This window comes from Vicia villosa, linkage group LG3 (assembly GCF_029867415.1).
Source record: "Vicia villosa cultivar HV-30 ecotype Madison, WI linkage group LG3, Vvil1.0, whole genome shotgun sequence".
In the NCBI taxonomy this organism is placed as follows: Eukaryota; Viridiplantae; Streptophyta; class Magnoliopsida; order Fabales; family Fabaceae; genus Vicia; species Vicia villosa.
The window spans coordinates 171,427,907-171,446,906 of record NC_081182.1 but is presented as its reverse complement, the minus strand read 5'-3'; the positions used below and the strand labels follow the sequence as shown (position 1 = coordinate 171,446,906).

At 38.5% G+C, this 19,000-nt stretch overlaps 1 non-coding gene across 1 annotated transcript; it reads left to right on the top strand.

Moving 5' to 3' along the window:
* Positions 1-15,284: 15,284 nt before the first annotated feature.
* On the top strand, positions 15,285-15,391 carry LOC131593694 (small nucleolar RNA R71). Its single transcript, XR_009281079.1, has one exon. It is a non-coding gene; the product is annotated as a small nucleolar RNA R71 (small nucleolar RNA).
* Positions 15,392-19,000: the final 3,609 nt, after the last annotated feature.

The following is a 19,000-nucleotide window of genomic DNA, read 5'->3' as shown; positions in this document are numbered from 1 at the left end:
CGGGTAGGCAGTGATAGTGGTCTCATTGCCATTAAATTAGTTCGTTTTCTTTTTTGTTCCAATTTTTTGTTTTTGTTTTTGCACTTAAAGCCTTGCGTATATTCAAATCAATGATACTATAAAATTATGCGTGATGCCTTTCATTATTTTATTGACTTAGTCTGATTTTTCTCAATTATAGAGTTAGGTTTAATGCATATTTTTCATGTAATCTACTAACTGCTGAATGAGAGAGGGAAGATGACATATTTTATTTCACTTGTAATTCATTCCTGTCTTTTTTGGAAAATGAACAGATTTTAAAGATTGATAAGCCATTTTATAGGTAAAAATTTTAGCTTTTCTTTTCTAATGAAGTCCTACTGTATACTCATGTTTTCTTTCTTTCTCATCTTTCCACCCTTCTTCAGTTTACCTCACTTATGGATAAAATTAAGATTGCAGACATGCAATGTTGACAAGATGATAATTTCACACTCCTATGAACCAGGGTACATGATCTCTTTCAAACCAAGTCCCCAATGTCTGGTTTCAGTAGCATGTCATGCCATTTTCAAAGCCAAATTCACACCATTTTCATGTTATTCAAAATCATGTCATGACTCTGTCAGATTCGCATTAGACTTGTCAGGATGAGATGATACCTATATACCTTAGATATTTTACTTCAATGCTTGCCTCAACTAAGAAGTAACAATTCTAGAAAATTTCCTCATTTTACAAATATACTTTATCTCACGTTGCTAGGGTCAATGACTTGTCGAATTATGCTTAATACAATAATTACTAGTTTTCATCGATAACGATTCACAAGTAAAAACTAATACTTTACCTGAATTTACACACTAACAAGTAAAAACTAATTTATTTTTATATATACACTAATACTAATATTAGTAAAAGATTAGATTTACATAATATAAAAAATGTTAGGACAGTAAACTTTTAATACCGAATATATTGATTGGGTGTTACAGATTTGTTGGAAGCCAAGAGTTATAACTGTAAACTTTTAATAGTGTTTAACATTATTATTTCTATATTCATTGCAACTCTGACTTACATAATTAATTACTTTAGTGACTTTTACATGTCGTAGTTGTATACAATCTGTTGTCTAAACCATGGCTTTAAATTATGGACTGCATGTCGTAGTTGTATACAATCCGTTGTTTAACGCTGCAACGACCGTATCATAACACTGCAACGACCGCATCAGCATGCAATAGTTTGTGCATTGTTTGAAAAAATTACTTAGGTCTACCTTCCTTCTTATTTATATTATAAATTTAAGGTTTGTTTTAAAAATATTCAAAAGATTTGAAGTGATGGCGAATTGTTATAGAGATATTTGAAAATTTTAGAGAGAAAATGGAATATATTGTGAAACATAAAATAAATAATAAATTATATTATTTTTTGTTAAAAAAATAAATTCACGCCGCAACAACCGCAATCCGCATCGCAACAGCCGCAGCCGCAGTGGTCGCATCTGCAATCCGCATCGCAACCATCACAATAGCTGCAATCGCAGTGGCCGCAACCGCAACTACAACTGTAGCCGCAATTTAAAACCATGGTAAAAACTACAAAGTATGAACAACAGTCTCTATTTGGAAAATGATGTTTAGTATATTGTACGTATATAGAAGACAATACTACAAGCTATCATAATTCCCATGTTTCAAGTATATAAATCTGCTTATAACTGTCGAGAATACAGTTTGAATTTAACTATTTCTTTTACTAAGCAGTTTGAATTTGACTAAAATGTAGAATAGAATGATTTGTTATATGAATCTTGTTGTATCCTTTATTTTTAGCTACTTCAATGGCAAGTATTGAAGTAGAATTGTGCTCTGCACATTTTCATTATTCATTCATTCAATAGTAAAGATTCATTTTCTGTTACAAGGGTTGACTATACAACAATAACAAACTTATCTGTATACTACCCTATTACACTTGATATAGAATAGTAAGAGAAGAGGCCTAAGCCCATTACACAACTAAGGCCCAATTGTCCTTAAGCCCAGTCTAATGTGATACACTAATACTCCCCCTCAAGCTCACTGTTGTGGCAGAAGAACAACTTTGAGTTTGCTCCTTAAGTCTTGAAAAGCTGCACTTGGAAGTGGTTTGGTCATAATATCAGCAAGTTGAGCACAAGCAAGGACATGTTGAATTTTGAGTTTGTTAGCCATTACCCTTTCCCTGACAAAATGCAGATCCAGCTCTATATGTTTGGTTCTTGCATGGAGAATTGGGTTGTGAGATAAGAGCACAGCACTAAGATTGTCACATAGCAACACAGGAGAAAGGCACTTGACTCTGAGCTCAGCTAGAAGAGACTGCAGCCATAGAAGTTTAGTAGTAGTGTGTGCTAAGGCCCTGTATTCAGCCTCTGCACTTGACCTGGCCACGAGGGTTTGTTTCTTTGAACTCCAAGAGATCAAATTTGGACCTATGAAAATGCAGGTACCTGAAGTAGACCTCCTGTCATCTGGATCATTGGCTCTATTTGAGTCACTATAAGCTCTAATAGATAGAGCTTGAGCTGGATCAGGAGGTGCTAACTTCAGCCCATGGGTGGCAGTACCACTGAGATACCTAAGAATTCTTTTAATTGCAAACCAATGACGATCCAGTGGATTGGCCATAAATTGGCAGGCCTTGTTTACACAAAGGCTATATAAGGTCTGGTTAGTGTAATATATTGTAATGCACCCACAACTGACCTGTATAATAGAGGATCTTGCATAGTATCTATCCCATACTTACTAAGCTTACAGTGATTGAACATGAGAGCTGCAACTCTATTAGATGTGTCCATGTGAACTTTGCTTAGAAGATCCCTAATATGTTTTGTTTGTGTGAGAATAACAGAGCCATCTTGCTGATATTTAACTTCAACACCAAGAAAGTAATCAGGTGTCCCAAGTTTCTTGAGAGCAAATTGATCATGTAACTTGGAAATTAACTTCTGAATTAACATTGAAGTTGAACCTGTAATCAGAATGTAATCCATAAATACTAAAGCATATAATGTGATGCCTTGATGATTATAAATTAACAAGGAATGATAACACCTACTAGCTTTGAAGGCAAAATGAAACAGTGTCTTGTGAAGCTTTTCATACCATGACCTGGGTGCCTGTTTCAACCCATATACTGCCCTATTCAGCTTACACACTAGAGATTTGTTATCACTCTCAAAGCCAGGAGGTTGTATCATGTAGACTTCTTCTGCAAGACTTCCATTCAAGAAAGCATTGTTGATGTCTATTTGTTGAACTTCCCATTTGTAAGTCAGGGCTAAGGTTAAAAGAACTTTAATGGTAGCTGGTTTGACTACAGGGGAAAATGTCTCATGGCAGTCAAAGCCATATTGTTGGTTGAACCCCTTGGCAATCAATCTAGCTTTATATTTATTGAATGATCCATCAGATTTTTCTTTGATTCTAAATACCCACTTGCAGCCTATAGCCTTTCTGTGAGATGGAAGATAAGTAAGGAACCATGTATTGTTGGATAAAAGGGCATTATATTCCTGTTTCATGGCTTCAAACCAGTGTGGTTGAGCTAGTGCTTGCTTGACTTTGGTAGGTTCAGTGTGGGCCAGAAAAACCTTAGGTTTTAACTTTCCTGTTTTACCTCTAGTGACCATAGGATGTACATTTGTCACTAATGTGGTTGTAGGGGTGGTGTTGTGTGATCGCGACTTTACGTGTCTATAAATCTGATAACTGCAAGTGCACAGTCGTGTCGTGTAGTTTTAAAAGATATCGAATCCACAGGGACTATGAATCGATCTACCGTTATCTAAGGTTACTATGTAAAGCTAGGAGTACTAAAATTTCGATTGTTCCTAAGGGAAAGTGATTGTGAGAAAATAAAGAATAATAATAAAAGATAGGTGTCAGCATGTATTTCGTTTAACTACAGGTAATCCGAAGGTCCATTGGCTTTTGCATAATTAAATTAAAAATATTTACTAATTCAATTGATTAAAAATCCTCGTCTCAAACTTTCGCTCTGTTGAGTCAGACTACTATCCTAATCCTAATGTACGCTTTCGCCATCCCATTAGATTTTAGAAGAGCTTTTTGGAAACAATGTGATTAATAAAATGCCTATTTTACGAGGTTGTTATCTATTTAAATCTCCTAATCTCAAACTTTCGCTCTGTTGACTCGGAACATGCTAATATCCCTAACGTACGCTTTCGCCATCCCGCTCGAGTGTAAAAACAATTTTTGAAAATAAATAAGTCCCAATTAGTTTTAATACGCTTTCGCCATCCTTAAAACTAATGTCCTATGCCTACTATCCAGTTAAAGATCTCAAACTTTCGCTCTATTGATTTTAACCTTTGACCGTCCTAATCCCTCAAACTTTCGCTCTATTGATTTTAAGACTTACTAATTAAACTAGACATATAAACCAAAAATAAGTGATAATTAATAAAACATAATTTAAGCCAATTAATTTCGGACCCCTACGGTTAACTTACTTTACATACCGACACCTTTAGTATTTTAGCCAGACATATTAATACGATTAAACATACATATATTGGTTCGGTTCATAATAATAAGCATATTAAATGGCATATAATATATCATGCAGATAAATAATATAAATAAGGCGGTAAATAAAAAAACCTGAATTAAAATAAATCTGGATTGAATTGAATCTTGAAGTACTCGAACTTCCACCACAGGTTGGCTGGATCGTTCTTCGGAATTTAAATAGCAGAAAATAAAAACAAGGAAAATAAAGCGATAAATCTAACGTAAGGCTAGATCTATGAAAAGTTCACAACAATTTCCTGTGTAGAAATCATTGTGAGAAAATAGACGGTTAAATGAAAACAGAATAAGGAAAAGCAGTTCGCGGTACAATTTCGGCAGCACTTCGTTGGCAGGAAATCGGACAGATTGAAGTGAGATAGCAGGTCCTATTTATAGGAGGGGATTTGCAGTTGCTTTGCGTGAAAAGAGGAGATTCTGCAGACTTGGACGTGGAGACGTGCGTCTCCTATTCTTCAGGAAGACTTGAGACGTGCGTCTCAAGTGGAGAGGATTTAGGGAGGTGGAGACGTGCGTCTCCCTTTTTGCTGAGGTGGCAGAGACGTGCGTCTCTGCTTACTAGTGTGGCCTGGGTTGCTTTCCTTCGTGGGCTGGATTGCTCTTTTGGGCCTTTTTGGGTCCTAATTGCACCCTTCTTTCATTACAGCACCCCTTTTCGTCTTTTAAGCATAAATATTGGTCATTTAAGCTCGATTTTCTTTCCTTTTCGCAAATAGTCGTAATTGAAGTGTAAAACCTGAAACAAAGCAAATACACGCGTAATATCATAATAAATTGACATAATAAATGGAAAATGCTATAAATATCTATGGATTTTAGGCTAAATATACGATATAAAATCGTGTTATCAAATTCCCCCAGACTTGAACCTTTGCTTGTCCTCAAGCAAGATAATAAGATAAAGATAAATAAAATACACTTCCTCCACGTCGCTCGGTCATACTCAGCCACATAGTGTTCTTATTTGAAAATGGTGATAACGATCCTAGCAATAGACTTATAGTAGCGACACTAGACAACTCCCAGTATGCATACCAATCCGAATCATGCCATTATAGCTCGACCTTTGACTTGTCATCATGTTTTACCCTTTTCATTCGTGCGCAATCACATTAAGCCCATTATCTCGACACGCACATAGCAGAGTAGTCGGTTAGTGACTATGATCCTTCTCATGGAGTTCTGGCACAATAAGTGGTATACTCCTTAGCGCTCATTTGAGGATTGTGGGGAATAGGATAATAGTCCTTCCTACCAAGTTCAGTACCAGATGACTTCTGAACCAATCAACAATGAGTTTTTAAATTCTTTGTATTTGAGAATTGTGACCGTTAGGTTAAATGATCTTGTGAGGACCACCTTACTTAGTAGGCACATTTCTTCTTATAGTTGAACACATAATTATTATGAGGATCATACACTTATATTCATCGACTCTCTGCGTAGTTTGTATCTAAGACGGTGCCGACTGCTAGAATAAACTACTAAGGGTTATTTCAAAACTTAAAGTCGATGGTTTTGGTATAAAGGGTATTCAAATCGGTTACGCATACTCGGGGGTTTTTAAAGTGTAGGGACTATAAGGATATTAACTTGAATCAATTTTTATGCGTTTAGTGTTTGAGTAGCTTCGTATTTCGCGAACGTGTGGGGTTTTGTATTTATCGTTTTAGGAGCAAAAATTTTGTTATGGCTCAAGAAAATGGAAGAAAGGGCAATAACTACGGAATTATACATATAAGACTTAAATTCCATAAATATTATTTTATTGAATTAGAAAAACATTACAAGGAAGGGAAATAACTGAAGGGGAAAATAAAACTAAAGGAAATAGGAAATAGAAATAATACGACTCCCCCAGACTTAGATGATGCAATGTCCTCAGTGCATAAGAACTACTCCTCATTGTTGCGGTTTCGAGAACTGCTCGCGCCTCTTGTACGAACACGGCGACGTCTATCAGGAGAGTCACTAACACGAATGTCAAGATCATGCAAATATGTGGCAATTTCAGCGTATTGACTTTCGTTCCTAATAGCATAGTCACGGTGCTCCTGTTGCATCTCTCGGATGAGCCTAATTGTTTCAGTTTGGTTTGTCTGCATAGCTTGAACGAGTTGATCTTGGCGTTGAATAGCAGCATACATGGCTTCAAGAGTGATAGGCGGAGGGTTGTTTGGAGGAGGTTGGTTGACATCAGCTTGCCCTTGGTTGAGTTCTTCTTCATTTGCATCCATAGGTTCATTAGGATGATCAGGTTGGTTATCTTGAGGATTGTCTTCAATAAGCCTCCAACGTTGAACATAACGGATGTTAATTCTTTCAGGACAAGGAAGGATGACATAAGGAATCAGAACTTTGTTGACGACCAAGGTGTATCGGCCATCATGGCGTGGTGAAACCAAGTGGGAGTCACGGCAATAGGTGAGGTCAAGTGATTGAGCAGGCATCATGAGATGAGAGAGTGAAAGGAGCTCATCACCAAGACCTAAAGCACAGGCCAAGGAAGTAATAATTCCGCCAAACAAAAAGGGATTTGTAGCGGGGGCGTTGACACAGCCTTGGATGTGTTGGAGCATAAACGGTGCGGCATTGAAACGGATGTTGTTTAGCGCACAGTAAAGGAAGAATAGTTCATGTTGATTTACCTTGTGGTTGTTGGATCGCGCAAAAATAGTATGCCCCAAAACACGTTGAAAATAACGTATAGCGGGGTTTTGAATGTGAGAAGCATGTAGGGCCCTCCAACCAGTTTGAACTTCGCCAGTGAGGTTAAACCATAGGTCGAAGGCATGTTGTTCCCATGAACGACCATTGAGTTCTTGAAAGATATTGCGGAGAGCATTCGGTGATGTATTGAAATTCAAGTACGTAGCCACAACTTCTTGATCCAGCGTATATTCACGGTTGAACATCCTAAATTGGATGCTACCGGTTGAGAGTGGTTGATCAGAAGGAGTGTCGTAACTGAAAGAACTCAAGAATTCTAAGACGAGCGGCTCATAAGTGGGTACGGGTTCGGTACAGAGATGGTGTAGGCTAGATTTAGTGAGTAAACGGGTAACACCATCAATGAGGCCTAGAGTTTCTAGACATTCGGTGTTCACAAATTTTGTGGGAACAACCGAACGTTCGTAGAAAGCGAGGTATTTGGTTCTTTGAGCATCATTGTCGTCTTCGCGGAATATAATATTGTTAAGGTTAGGGGGTGGTCTCTCAGGACGCACACTACGGATGATTGAACGTGGAGGCATGATGAGTTTGAAGATGAAAAATAGAGATGGTAGTAGAATGGTAGAAAAGAAATGGTATGAAGGTTGTGAAGAATAAGAGTGGTGGTGGTGTGGTTTTATAGTGAGGTTTGAAAATGGTGTGGTAAATGGAGAATTAAAATGGATTAATGGTGGTGTTTGAATTTTGAATAGAATAGAGAAATGGGAAATGAATGGAGTTTAAGAGGTGAATGATGGAGGATGAATGAGGTTTATGGGGTTTAAATGGAATAAATAGGGGGAGAATGAGGAGAATGAATTTTGAAATTCAAATTCAAAATTCAAGAGGGAGAGAAGAGTGGTCTGCGTGGTCAAATGCAGACTGCTAGCCTTGGGAGACGTGCGTCTCAGGCAGTCAGTCTGCTGGGGCAGAGCATGGAGACGTGCGTCTCCTGTCCCAAGAATGGCATCTGCTGGTCCCACACAGATGGAGACGGTCGTCTCCTGTGGCAGGCAAGTGGGCACGCATGCAGGTGACCAGACAGTGCTGACAGATACCATTAACAGCAAAAAGTGTCCATCAGTTCAGAACAATGTCTTATTTTAATACTATTAACAGCAAAGAGTGATAGCCAGGCAAATATATATAGCAGTTAATAGCAGTGTATTATAACACAACAGCAGTAGTGAATAAAATATTGCATTTTAAAATTAAATCAGTACTGAGTGTTAACAATAGCAGAATGGAAAAGTGCAGAAAAAATGAAAATCTAAACTAGAAATAGAAATTGCTAAAACTAGAAATAAAAATCTAATAATCTAAATGGTAACGTCTAGCCACGTCTATTGTTGTTTTGATTAGACTGAATGTGTTTGAAAACTTCGTCGAACTGAGCATTGACGGTGTCGATGAAATCGAAGAAATGCATTTGCAAAGTGTGAAGCTCGTTGCGCACATGTTGTACATCTTGTTGTAGTGCATTGATTGCTTGTTCGTGCGTGTTCAGATTGGGCATCCTTTGATTTACCGATGCGGTGGATGTAGCGGGTTGTTGTGGCTCGAGCTCGACATCAGTCATGTCAACAGTGTATTCATCAGCAGAATCTTCAGAAGGTGTCTCAGGCTCATATTCGGGTATAGGTTCGTCTTCTGATAAAGGTTCATATTCAGGAATCGGTTCATCTTCAGGTAAAGGTTCATAGTCAGGAATCGGTTCATCTTCAGGTAAAGGTTCATAGTATCCAGGCGGTGTTTCTGGTTCAGATTCAGATGCAGGCATTTCCTCATCAAAATGTTCATAAGCTTGAGGAGTTTCAGGTGAGGGCTCTCTCTCAGGAATCTGACCATAGTAAAGCCAGTTGGCAGGGTTGTGCACACTTGTCCTAGGATTCGGTAAGGTGAACTGATACCAAACTTTGTTATCAATGAGCAATTCAAACCGATGAGGTCCAAGATTACCGATGATACCTCGATTAAAGCAGAAATTGATGTCCATAGAGGTATGGGTACCAAAAGGTGTCAATCTAAGCAAAGGTACTCTCATTCCTATGGCATTAGCAATCATAGTGACAAATCCGCCGATCCTAATGGGTGAAACTTCGTCTTGCGTGATGCGCTCGAAGTTTGTTAGCATGAATGCGATGGCATTGACCGGGCGATTCTGAGAGGAGCAGAACATGATGAATAACTCTTCTCTAGTAACTTCAGTGACATTATCAGGCTTTCCAAAAATGTAGTGAGCAAGGATCTTGTGAAAGTAGCGGAAAGCAGGATTGTGGATATTCTCAGATTGAAATTCATTCTCTTCAGGGTTATCATTTCCAGTGATTTTCCCCCAGAATTTTTCCAGCTCCCAGTATGGAAGGTTTTCTTCAGCTACTTTGGCATATGCATCGGGTCCATGAGGTAGTTCTAACATTTTAGCAAAGTCTCCCATGCAAAAGTTAAATTCCATTCCAAAGAGTCGAAAAAGGATGACTCCTTTCTTCAGTCCTTGTCCACTGTTTGGAAGATAGGTCAGTGAGCTCAAAAATTCCAAAGTGAGTTTCCGGTAGGTATTAAACTTGCGGAACAAGTGGTAACCAGTCCAACCGACTTGGTTAAGCAGGTGCAAAACGCTTTCTTGGATGCCAAGTCGTATCATAGTCGATTGGTCAGGGTAGCAAGTCAGATCTATTTGTCTTTCAGCCAGCTTGTTGAATCTTGCTTCTTGTCCTCTACCACGGAACACAACTTCCATATTATCAACTCCTTCCATCGTAGTTAGTAGTTAATTGAAAAACCTAGAAGTTGAAAATATTAGGATAAGTTAGAATTAGGCTAGTGTTTATTTAAAATAAAATAAAAAGTTAAAATTAAGCTTAGGTAACAAGTTATAATAATAGATATAATTATAACGGAAATATTTTCTCAAATCAAGATAGTAGTTATAATTATAATAATTATTATAAGATGTATGAAAAATCAAAAATGATTAAAATTAAAATTAAAAATAGAATAAAGTTTTAAAATGAAAAATAAAAATAAAAAAAATTAGAAAAATTAAAGTTTTAAAAAAATAGAAGAATAAATAAATGTGGGTTGTCTCCCACCAAGCGCTTTGTTTAATGTCGTAAGCTCGACGATTTAAAAATAGAAAACTATTTTTTCGAAAGAGCGGGCAGTTCGTCAAGTTTAAAAACTTCGATGTTTTCATCGTATTCGAGATGATGGTAATACTTAAGACGTTGCCCATTTACGACAAAAGGTTTGACGGTTTCTCCTTTGATTTCTATCGCTCCACTCGGAAATATGTTAGTTATTTCGAAAGGGCCAGACCATCTAGATCGTAACTTACCAGGAAATAATTTTAGTCTAGAATTAAATAAGAGCACTTTATCGCCTATGCTAAAATTTTTCCTAGATATACGCTTGTCGTGCCATTTTTTCGTTCGCTCTTTATAGATTTTGGCGTTTTCGTAAGCGTCTTGTCTAAGTTCTTCTAATTCGTTTATGTCTAGAAGTCGTTTCTCACCAGCGGCAGTGTAGTTTAGGTTTAAGTTCTTAATGGCCCAATAGGCTTTATGTTCTAACTCTACTGGTAGGTGGCATGATTTTCCATAAACGAGTTTGAATGGGGTAGTTCCTATTGGAGTTTTGAAAGCTGTTCTATAAGCCCATAAAGCTTCATTTAGCTTGGTTGACCAATCTTTCCTAGATATAGCAACAGTTTTCTCCAATATTTGTTTTATTTCGCGGTTAGATACTTCTACTTGACCGCTTGTTTGTGGATGGTATGGTGTGGCTATTCGATGATTTACTCCATATTTTCGAAGGAGTTTCTCAAGTATTCTTGAAATGAAATGGGAACCACCATCGCTAATTACCAATCTTGGCACACCGAACCTAGGAAAGATGACGTTTTTGAAAAGTTTAATAACTACTCGTGTATCGTTCGTAGGGGAAGCAATAGCTTCTATCCATTTTGAAACGTAATCGACGGCTACGAGTATATATTGATTTCCAAACGATGACGGAAACGGTCCCATGAAGTCTATTCCCCAGACGTCAAATATTTCTACTTCTAGAATGCCTTTTTGAGGCATTTCATCGCGTCTTGAAATGTTTCCAGTTCGTTGGCATCTATCACAGCTTAGTACAGCAAAATGGACGTCTTTCCACAGGTTGGGCCAGAAAAGTCCGGATTGAAGGATTTTGGCGCAGGTTCTAGATGTGCTATGGTGTCCTCCACACGGTGCAGAATGACAATGTGTTATTATGCTTCTTATCTCTTCCTCGGGTACACAACGTCTAAAGATTCCATCGGGGCCTCTTTTGAAAAGGAGTGGGTCGTCCCAATAGTAATGTTTTAGGTCATGGAAGAATTTCTTCTTCTGTTGGTAGCTTAGATCAGGAGGAAGCACACCAGCAGCTAGGTAATTTACGAAATCTGCATACCAAGGTGCGTCAGATCGGGCTAAAGCTATTTCAGCTAATTTCTCGGTTTCGGAGTTTGGACGGTATGGTTCGAATTCATTTGCTTCTAATTGGGCGATGAGTCTTTCATAAGGGAAATCATCGTCAATTGGTACTTGTTCGGGTTTCAGATTTTCCAATCGAGAGAGGTGATCTGCTACGACATTTTCAGTGCCTTTCTTATCTTTAATTTCCAGGTCGAATTCTTGCAGTAACAAGATCCATCTCAAAAGTCTTGGTTTAGCGTCCTTTTTGGTTAGGAGGTACCTAATGGCGGCGTGGTCAGTGTATATGATTATTTTGGCTCCTACCAGGTAAGAACGGAATTTGTCTAGTGCGAATACGACAGCTAATAATTCTTTTTCTGTCGTGGCATAATTCATCTGAGCTTCGTCTAGGGTTCTACTCGCATAATATATGACATGTAGTTTCTTATCCTTTCTTTGTCCTAGAACGGCTCCTACAGCATAATCACTTGCGTCACACATTATTTCGAAAGGCTCATTCCAGTCGGGAGGTTGCATGATTGGCGCAGAGATCAATGCTTGTTTAAGCGTTTGAAATGCTTCAGTGCATTTATCGGTGAAAACAAATTCGGCGTCTTTCATGAGTAGTTCAGTTAAGGGTTTGGTTATTTTAGAGAAATCCTTAATGAAGCGTCGGTAAAAACCAGCATGTCCCAGAAAACTTCTTATTTCTCTAACGGTTTTGGGAGGTTGAAGGTTTTCGATAATTTCGATTTTTGCTTTATCAACTTCGATTCCTCTATCGGATACGATGTGTCCAAGTACAATTCCTTGTCGAACCATGAAATGGCATTTTTCCCAATTAAGGACTAGGTTTACGCTTACGCATCGTCTAAGCACCATTTCAAGGTTTTCTAAACATGTTTCAAAACTTCCTCCGCAGACAGAGAAGTCGTCCATAAAGACCTCCATTATTCCATCTAGGAAGTCGGCAAATATTGCCATCATGCATCTTTGGAAGGTCGCGGGTGCATTGCAGAGTCCAAAAGGCATTCGTCTATAAGCGAATGTACCATAAGGACAGGTGAATGTGGTCTTCTCTTGGTCGTCAGGGTGGATAGGAATTTGGAAAAATCCGGAGTATCCATCCAGATAACAAAAATGTGAGTGTTTAGCTAAGCGTTCGAGCATTTGATCTATGAAAGGTAAAGGGAAATGGTCTTTTCGGGTAGCTTTATTTAGCTTCCTATAGTCAATGCACATTCTCCATCCAGTTTGGGTACGTTGTGCTACAGATTCTCCTTTTGCATTAGTGATTACAGTGACTCCTCCTTTCTTTGGTACGACGTGAACAGGGCTAACCCATTTACTATCGGATATAGGATATATTATTCCAGCTTCTAGCAGTTTTTGGATTTCCTTTTTAACCACATCGCTCATAATAGGATTTATTCGCCTTTGATGTTCCCTAGAGGTTTTACTATCGTCTTCGAGCATAATGCGGTGCATACACAGAGAAGGGCTTATACCTTTCAGATCTGATATGTTGTATCCTAAAGCGGTAGGGTATTTTCTTAGGACATTAAGTAATTTTTCAGTCTCGGTTCGTCCTAAGTTGGCGTTCACTATAACTGGTCGGTTTAGTTCTTCGTCTAGAAATTTGTATCTAAGATCGGTAGGGAGTGTCTTCAGCTCTATAGCAGGTTTCTTTGGTCCAGGTATAGGATCAGGGGTTAAAGCTAAGCATTCACTCAGGTGGTTATCTTGATATTCCTCACGCCAGTTGTCATCTTCAAAAATTGGCGGCATAGGAATTCTTAGGGTTTCGGTTTCCTTATTTGGTTCGGATTTTATTTCCTTGACACACTCGTCGATTATGTCAGCAGAACAGCATGTGTCAATTATAGAAGGTGCTTTTAGGAACTGGGAAAGGATAAATTCTATTTTCTCTTCTCCTACTTTGAAAGTAAGCTTTCCTCGCTTTACATCTATAATTGCACCAGCGGTCGCTAAAAATGGTCTTCCTAAAATGATCGGGATGTTAGAATCTTCTTGGATATCCATAATGATGAAGTCAGTCGGGATGTAGAATTGACCTACACGAACAGGGATATTCTCTAACATTCCTACAGGATATTTAACTGAACGGTCTGCTAGTTGAAGAGACATTCTTGTTGCTTTAAGCTCACCTAGATTGAGTTTCTTACAGGTCGAAAGAGGCATCAAACTAACACTAGCTCCTAAATCGCACAAGGCTTTCTCTATGATGGTTTTTCCAATTACGCAGGGTATAGAGAAACTACCAGGGTCTTTCAGTTTTGGAGGCATGTTATTTTGGATGATAGCGCTACATTCAGCGGTAAGCGTTATAGTTTCGTTATCCTCGAGCTTCTTTTTGTTTGATAAGATTTCTTTTAAGAACTTAGCGTACGAAGGCATCTCAGTTATGGCTTCTGTGAATGGTATGGTTATGTTTAATTGCTTCAGAAGTTCTACAAATCTTTTAAATTGCGCTTCGGTTTTTGATTTGGCTAATCTTTGAGGGTAAGGAATTGGTGGCTTATAAGGTGGGGGTGGAACATAAGGTTTCTCTTTTTCGGGTTCCACTTCGTTATTGTTCTCTTTAGTCTTAGCAGTTTGTTCGTCGGTTGTTTTCTTTTGGGTTTCCTTTGGCTCTTGTTGTGACATGGGTACGTTTTGGGTTCTAGGATCTATGGGTCCATCGTAATTAGTTCCACTTCGTAGTGTTATCGCGTTCGCATGTCCTTTAGGATTAGGTTGTGGTTGAGCAGGAAACGTGCCAGCAGGGGCAGCAGTAGGTGCTTGTTGTTGAGCTACTTGTGAGATTTGAGTTTCTAACATTTTGTTATGCGTAGCTAAAGCATCTATTTTGTTCGATAGTTGTTTTAGTTGCTCGCTATTGTGGATGTTTTGAATCAGGAAGTCTTTATTGGTTTGTTGTTGGGAAGCTATAAAGTTCTCCATCATGATTTCTAGGTTTGACTTCCTAGGGGTGTTTTGAGCAGCTACAGGCGCTTTTTGGTAGCCAGGTGGTACAGCAGGTGCTTGTCCAGGCGCGTACAACGCATTGTTGTTCTTATAAGAAAAGTTCGGGTGGTTTTTCCATCCAGTGTTGTACGTGTTAGAATAAGGGTTTCCTTGAGCGTAATTTACTTGATCAGATGGGACTCCAGTCAAGAGTTGGCATTCAGCAACTACATGCCCAGTCAATCCACAAATCTCGCAGTTAGGTGCTACAGCGGCAGCGGTGGCTGAAGGAGTGATGGTTAAATTCTCGATCTTTTGAGTTAAAGCGTCTACTTTAGCGTTAACGCGGTCTATACCACTAATTTCGTACATTCCTCCTTTGGTTTGGGCTTTCTCTAGAGCGGCGCGTTCTCCTCCCCATTGGTAATGGTTTTGTGCCATGTTCTCTATGAGTTTGTATGCTTCATCATGGGGTTTGTCCATTAATGCTCCGCCAGCAGCGGCATCTATAGTCATTTTAGTGTTATATAAGAGACCACCATAAAAGGTATGGATGATCAGCCATGGTTCGAGTCCATGATGAGGGCATATTCTAAGAATGTCCTTGTAACGTTCCCAAGCTTCGAAAAGCGATTCGTTATCTTTCTGGGTAAATCCGTTGATTTGACCTCTAAGCATAGCAGTCTTGCTAGGCGGAAAGTATCTTGCTAAGAATACTCTCTTCAATTCGTCCCACGTAGTTATGGAATTGGAAGGCAGGGATTGAAGCCACGCTCTCGCTCTATCTCTCAAGGAGAAAGGGAAAAGGCGTAATCGAATAGCTTCGGAACTAACGTTGTTGGCTTTGATAGTGTCGGCGTATTGCACGAACACGGATAAATGGAGATTGGGGTCGTCTACAGGGCTTCCAGAGAATTGATTCTGTTGAACAGCTTGGACCAGTGAAGGTTTCAGTTCGAAATTGTTCGCTTCAATCGCAGGTGGTGCGATACTTGAATGCGGTTCAGCGCGCGAAGGAGCGGCATAGTCTCTAAGAGGACGAATAGCAGCCATCTCTAACTTCGGGGTGATTTGATTGATTTGATCAGTAAAATTCAATTACTGATTAATCGGAATTTCTGCTACTTCGGGAAGGTTGCGAGCTCGACGTTTAACGTTAATGAAACGTTCGATCTCGTTAATTCGTTGTATTAAGTCTCCTCCTTGTGAACGAGTATATGGCATACAATCGTTCAAAAAGAAAGGGAAGAATTATCCTAGTCTCTACGGTGTAACAGTGAGTTACGATATCGACTTAAATAGTCCCCGGCAACGGCGCCAAAAACTTGATCGCGACTTTACGTGTCTATAAATCTGATAACTGCAAGTGCACAGTCGTGTCGTGTAGTTTTAAAAGATATCGAATCCACAGGGACTATGAATCGATCTACCGTTATCTAAGGTTACTATGTAAAGCTAGGAGTACTAAAATTTCGATTGTTCCTAAGGGAAAGTGATTGTGAGAAAATAAAGAATAATAATAAAAGATAGGTGTCAGCATGTATTTCGTTTAACTACAGGTAATCCGAAGGTCCATTGGCTTTTGCATAATTAAATTAAAAATCTTTACTAATTCAATTGATTAAAAATCCTCGTCTCAAACTTTCGCTCTGTTGAGTCAGACTACTATCCTAATCCTAATGTACGCTTTCGCCATCCCATTAGATTTTAGAAGAGCTTTTTGGAAACAATGTGATTAATAAAATGCCTATTTTACGAGGTTGTTATCTATTTAAATCTCCTAATCTCAAACTTTCGCTCTGTTGACTCGGAACATGCTAATATCCCTAACGTACGCTTTCGCCATCCCGCTCGAGTGTAAAAACAATTTTTGAAAATAAATAAGTCCCAATTAGTTTTAATACGCTTTCGCCATCCTTAAAACTAATGTCCTATGCCTACTATCCAGTTAAAGATCTCAAACTTTCGCTCTATTGATTTTAACCTTTGACCGTCCTAATCCCTCAAACTTTCGCTCTATTGATTTTAAGACTTACTAATTAAACTAGACATATAAACCAAAAATAAGTGATAATTAATCAAACATAATTTAAGCCAATTAATTTCGGACCCCTACGGTTAACTTACTTTACATACCGACACCTTTAGTATTTTAGCCAGACATATTAATACGATTAAACATACATATATTGGTTCGGTTCATAATAATAAGCATATTAAATGGCATATAATATATCATGCAGATAAATAATATAAATAAGGCGGTAAATAAAAAAACCTGAATTAAAATAAATCTGGATTGAATTGAATCTTGAAGTACTCGAACTTCCACCACAGGTTGGCTGGATCGTTCTTCGGAATTTAAATAGCAGAAAATAAAAACAAGGAAAATAAAGCGATAAATCTAACGTAAGGCTAGATCTATGAAAAGTTCACAACAATTTCCAGTGTAGAAATCGTTGTGAGAAAATAGACGGTTAAATGAAAACAGAATAAGGAAAAGCAGTTCGCGGTACAATTTCGGCAGCACTTCGTTGGCAGGAAATCGGACAGATTGAAGTGAGATAGCAGGTCCTATTTATAGGAGGGGATTTGCAGTTGCTTTGCGTGAAAAGAGGAGATTCTGCAGACTTGGACGTGGAGACGTGCGTCTCCTATTCTTCAGGAAGACTTGAGACGTGCGTCTCAAGTGGAGAGGATTTAGGGAGGTGGAGACGTGCGTCTCCCTTTTTGCTGAGGTGGCAGAGACGTGCGTCTCTGCTTACTAGTGTGGCCTGGGTTGCTTTCCTTCGTGGGCTGGATTGCTCTTTTGGGCCTTTATGGGTCCTAATTGCACCCTTCTTTCATTACAGCACCCCTTTTCGTCTTTTAAGCATAAATATTGGTCATTTAAGCTCGATTTTCTTTCCTTTTCGCAAATAGTCGTAATTGAAGTGTAAAACCTGAAACAAAGCAAATACACGCGTAATATCATAATAAATTGACATAATAAATGGAAAATGCTATAAATATCTATGGATTTTAGGCTAAATATACGATATAAAATCGTGTTATCATTGTGAATAGAAGGAGAAAGTGAGTTTTCTGATGTAGTAACCTCTATAGTACTGATTACTGGTTCAGAAACAGGCTCTTGTCCTGTGGTACTAAGTGTTATAGTACCATTTTGTGAGGGATTTGAAGTGGAGTGAGAGGGTACATTTGGTAAATTCCAACTCTTGATGCTCAGGCTCAAACCATACCTGTTGGTTAATGACAAGTGTTGTGTGGTGGTTGATATTGACTTGACCCTGTTGACTATCAGATTTTAGACTGGAGGGTACATCTTGGTTATTTTCAATAAAAGTTGTTTGTTGGTGTAACTGGTTAGGTCTTTGTCCTGCAGGCACTTGTAATTGTAATATTTTGGGTAAAGAGGAGGATTCTGCTTTGTTCATCACATCAGTTTTTCCAGGTTTTCCTACAATCTTAGAAAAATGGAATCTATTTTCATTGAACACTACATCTTTGGATATGTAGATTTTGCCATCACTACTTAAGCACTTGTGACCTTTATGGTGGGGTGATATGCCTAAGTATGTGCACTCAGAACTTCTAAGTTGAAGTTTATTTTTGTTATAGGGTCTAAGGTGGGGGAAACAAGAGCACCCATAAGTTCTAATACTTTGATAGTCAGGCATTTGATTGAAAAAGGCCTGATAAGGTGAGTTGAACTGAGGAAAATTGGAAGTAGGAAGTCTGTTTAGCAAATAAACAGCTGAGGAGAAACTGTGATCCCAATATTCCATAGGCATATGAGCATGAGCCAATAAGGTAAGACCCATTTATACAATGCTTCTGTGTTTTCTCTCCACAGTCCCATTCTGATGAGATGTGTGAGGACATGTGAGTTTGTGCACTATGCCTAAGTCATTCAGATATTTAGTGAATGGCCTAAATTCACCTCCAAAATCAGACTGGACAGCTTTAAGAGTAGTTTGGACCTGTGTTTGAACATATACAAAAAACTGTTTAAAGATACCTAAGGCATCAGATTTATGTTTTAGGAAGTACAGCCAGGTAAATTTAGTGAATGTGTCAACTATAGCTAAATAATATGAGTAGCCTTGACTAGATAGATTGGGGGATGGTCCCCACAGATCAACATGTACTAACTCAAAAGGAGTGGTGTAAGAAGTTTGAGAAAGAGGAGCATGTAGTCTATGTGACTTACCAATGCTACAAGAATTGCAAAAATCAATACATTCTTTATTAGGAATGGAAATGTTATACAATTTCAATTCACAT